We start from the raw sequence: 5,000 nt of genomic DNA, 5'->3' as shown, positions 1-5,000 counted from the left end.
GCGACATTAGGCCTAAATGCCTCACATAACGGATCATAAAGCAGCATAAAGCACATCACCTTCCTTACACCTTACACTGTCAACCAGGAGAGCAGCTGTCAATCTGTTTATTGCCTCGTTGTGTTACTATTTTCTTTCTCTTGCTCAGGCTCCTCCTGTAGAATTAGTCTCACCACCACCTCTCCATGGCTTCAGCCCGCCTGTGTGTGTTTATCCCTGCAAAACACCATAAAAACCATTGTTTATAAGCGTGCCTCCTCCGTCACTCTGGTCCGCCTTCTGGGGAGAGATCAACGCTGTTACGGTTCTCTGTTGCTATGTGGCAGCCATCTCTCCACGGGTCTTTTAGGGTTGCAAAGGCGCTCATTGTGCCAAGTTGTGTATCTCTGGGCATAATGACACCGCAAGTCCTTTCGTCTTCATTTGCATCATCATTACAATATTTGTACAACCTCGTGTCTTTGTGTCTCCGTCTTTTGTGCCCCTGTGCAGTCACAGTGGCTGTCAGCGGCCGGCGCGTCTTGACTCTCATTCTCAAATGAAAGGGAAGGCTATTTTAGTCGATGAAAAGAACCTCGTATTTCCCAGAACGAGGTAGAGGTAGTAAACCGTTGACTTTTGCACCATAGGCTAAAGTCATATAGGTATAGCCTTACAGACAATAGCCCCTAAGTGCTTCTTAATCATGCAGAATGAATATGATAATGACATTATGGGTTATAATTAAAAGACCAATGGTAGAAGACTATTGGCTAATGCATATCCCAAAAATAGTGTATTTCTCATTAATCAATAAGCTATAATGACGAGGGTCTGCGTCTGACGCCCCATTCTCACGCTTGTCAATTTGATTCTGTTATTATTGGCCTAATGAATTTGCAAACGTCAGCTAGGCGGGGAGTTTGTCACTGATGGCGACAGCCTCTGCTGCGCGTCACTTGGCCGACTAACACACAATAACACAAGCAGCCTTGTTACATCGGATGACTGGGAAATATTTCGATTGGGTCTTATCGGGCTGCTATACTATCGTGGCACAGAATAATCCTCTTTATAAGCCAGGAGGAGAGGGGTGAACCTGTGTGTAACAAATGAAATCGTGAATGAACAAGACAGTGACAGCATTGTGCATCGTCAAATCTTGGATACAAAAGACTACCCAACCCAACCAACAAATCTAAGCGTGCCCAAATATTAAAACTCATCAGCATGATAATGTTGAGATATCAGTGTTGGATGCGAGGGGCGTTTAGCGCGACCCCCTTTTGATCTGGTGTGGGGTGCAGAACGGGAGCGCTCTTGATGCGCACGCGATAAAACCTTATCAGTGGCCAACATCCACTCCCATCTCACTTTTTTTGTATTACCCCCCCCCCCTCTCTCTCTCTCTCCCTCTCTCTCTCTCAAATTCAAATTTAAAATAAGCTTTATTGGCATGAAGGGAACAATCCAATGTCGCCAAATCAATACAATACAAAAGAAAATAGTATAAATACAGCCTCTCTTTTCTTTATTAACACACAGCACACAGTGATAGGTAATTCCATTCACATAAAAGAAAAAGAGAGAGAGGGGAAGAAAGGGCGACGGGGAAGATATAATAATTTACACATTAAACTACAACAATTATAACGTTAAAGTCTTAATTAATGAGTATAGGCCCAAGCGTATGGACATGCAGTTAAATATATAGGCCTATATATATATATTTATATTTGGTAATCATTTAGCATGTCTGGGCACTATTACAGTCTAATAATAATGACGATATGAATATCATTCTAATAACAATGATAACATTAATAGTATTATTAATAATATTGATAATATTGCCTTTATTCCCTTTCTTAATTCTTCCTCTTAATATCATGTTTCTTATCCACAGATCTGTTTGTGCAGGATCCCATATGCAGTGAGCAATGTTTGTTTAATAGGAAGAAGAAACGGATATTTCAAGCTTGGTTTGTGTGTGCATAATGTAAAAGGGATGGATTTGTGTGTGTGTGTGTGTGTGTGTGTGTGTGTGTGTGTGTGTGTGTGTGTGTGTGTCTGTTGGGGGGGGGGTGGGGGTATGCTCGTTGGATCCTCGGGCCCTCCTCCTTCTGATTATAACCCATCCCGGGGTAATTTTTCATCGGTGCTAGCTAATCTTTGTTCTTTGTGAAGATAATAAATAGCCTAATCGTTATCAGCGAGCTGCTGGAGGTGTCGGGAGAATGGGGCTGATCGGCCCGGGAAATAGGCTCCAAAGTGCCGCGGAATAAATGGCATTTCTTATCTCCCTCTCCCAGATTATCGCCGCCTTTTCAAACTCGCACAACAAATACATCCAAATGCATCGAATGCATCATTTACCAGAGGAGATCTCTCCGGATGATAGACAGATAGCAGGGGGGGAACGGGGACCCTGGAAATATTTACAAGTTTAACACGCCGCATGTGCAAAGGCTTATTTATTTTTTTCGTTTCAGTGTATTTGGACAGCCAATATATTAAAATTCAGCTCACTTCTATTCTATTAAATTTAAGATACAGATTTTTATCTTCAGAACCCATCTGAGATGCTATTTCTTTGTTGTGGTATCGCACACAGTAGGGCTAGTTATTTCTTTTATGTTGGATTTCACTGGATCACCGTTTCAGAGCAGAGACACTTAATTCCTCCCATGGATGAGAGAGAAATTGAATAATTATCGCGTGAGGTTTTCAGCGAGCGAAACGTTGACTTTTCATTTCCCCTGTCTGTGGTATCATAGTCTAAATGTAACAGAATCATCAAGATTTGAATTGATAAATAAAATGATGCAGGCAAATCTTAAGATTCGATTTTAAATTGTATGTTTACTTCAAGACCAATGTCTCCCTAATTTCGTTAAGGTTTATAGGGCCTATATGTGGCCAATGCAGTCACCTTACATTTTGTGTCCAAGGTTTGCTGATAATGAGAGAGAGAAATTATGGATTATAATGTAACACATTTAGAGTAGGCCTAAACATGATGAAGGCCTTTTAGGCTATCCAACTTCTCACCTTAACCAAAACACATTTGAATTCAGATGACACAAAGATAGCCTGATTTAAACAGGGTGAGAATCCCCTGATTGTATTAAACGTCATGCAAAAAAAAAAAAAAAAAAAAGCTAAATACTGTTGCGACTGTCTAATTGTATATGTGCATGCGCGCTATGCTGTGTGCGCGCTCCCGAGTTTGGCCAGTGATCACCTCTCCTCTAATTGAGTCATTAGCTGGTCCTCCAGTAATGAGAAGATGATTTGTCCTGCGCAGAGGAGGGGGTCTGGGAGAGGAGCCCACCCAATGCCCAGGCACCGTCCCCACAGACAGGTTGGACCTGACACCCGGCCATGTCGCCCACCACCGTCCACAACAGGAATGTCTCTCACAGCTGAGAGATCACCGCAGCAAAATCAAAAACACAAAGTAGGTTATGTTATCTTGATATGCAAGACATCGAGACATTGAGACCGCTCATTCCTTCCAGTTTGATGACAGTAGCCTAGTGTGGCCTGGACCTAATCCGTTATTTTAAAGGTATGTTCTAATTTGGTTAGGCTTGTCCCAAACAAAAACACCATCCCTAAACGCCTCCAGTTATTATGGGCCTACAGATGTGCCGCTACTACTATACTGTCGGCCTACAACTGTAGATGTCTTATGGAGACCTCTAATAATGAAAGTCAGGAGTGAAAAGGGACTCGCCCACTATTTCCTTTCGAAAAATTACATTCTCCAGGCAGCGATGGAAAAACGAAACGCGTGCATTGGCCTATTTGAGGGGCACGGGGAATGAAAAGGAGGCATCCACTTTATTATCGCGCCTGGGACATTATGTATGAGTGTCTGTGAGTGACACGTTATGACAAAAAGCGGTATTTTTCCAATATACACAAACTCGGCGCTTAATAACCAGGCATCTCCAACAGCCCCGTGTGCTGATGGTCACCCAGGCAACACTGATAACGGTGCAGCCATTTTCCATATCTGTGCCAGAGTCTATTATATTCAAGGATTAGCTCTAAGGTCAAACACAAAGTCAGACTGGAATAATTCTTCACTCCCTTCTCTCTCCTCGTGATAGTGCATATTTTTTCCTTTCTCCTCCCCATCCTCTTGTCGTTTCGTTTTAATATCATTATAATGACCTTTGTTTGGTTCCTTTGAGAGAATTGTTGTGACCCGAAGGCAGTTCTCTCCGGCTTCTGTAATAAAGACTTACACATACAAACACCACACCGAGGACTGTGGGCGTGTGGCATTATCTAAATGTCGGCATGGAGAAATGTATTATTGCCTTTACGTGATTACAGTCTATTAGCTGAAAGTGTCTGCACGCCTGGCAGAGAATGCCTGCGGGGGATGTTCATATAAACAGGCGGCGAGCGCCACCCAGTGGAAGAGTGAAACACAGCATTTTTACGCACAGGGAATATAATGAATGAAACGTGTGAATAGTGTGAATAAACGTGTGGCATAATGCCCTAATAGTTGCTGAAGCTTGTTGTTATTTAAAGCTCATGAACTGGAGATTCTGAATTATCAACGTTAACCCCGCAATAGCTAAATATAAAGAAAGCCCAGTGAGCTTTATCTGTCTCACTGAGTGAGATTGCTTCAGTTCCCTCAACGAAGTCTTACAACATTTTCCTCCTGTCCTCTTTCCACTCTTAAAAACATAGTCTATTTAACATAACATTGCTGTTGTAGGTAACTAACGGTTTAGCTACTCTCACGACACAGAGAGCATGGAGCATCGTCTGGGGGTGTTTCTTGTCTGATGCCACACACACACACACACACACTCTCTTTCTCTCTCTCTCTCCCTCCCTCTCACACACACTCACACACACACACACACACACACACACACACACACACACACACTCACACACACACTCACACACACACACACACACACACACACACACACACACACACACTCTCACACACACACACACACACACACACACACACACACACACAC

The sequence above is a fragment of the Nansenia antarctica genome (genome assembly GCF_963989245.1).
Source record: "Nansenia antarctica genome assembly, chromosome: 18".
Taxonomy (NCBI): Eukaryota; Metazoa; Chordata; class Actinopteri; order Argentiniformes; family Microstomatidae; genus Nansenia; species Nansenia antarctica.
This window is presented reverse-complemented; position numbering follows the sequence as displayed.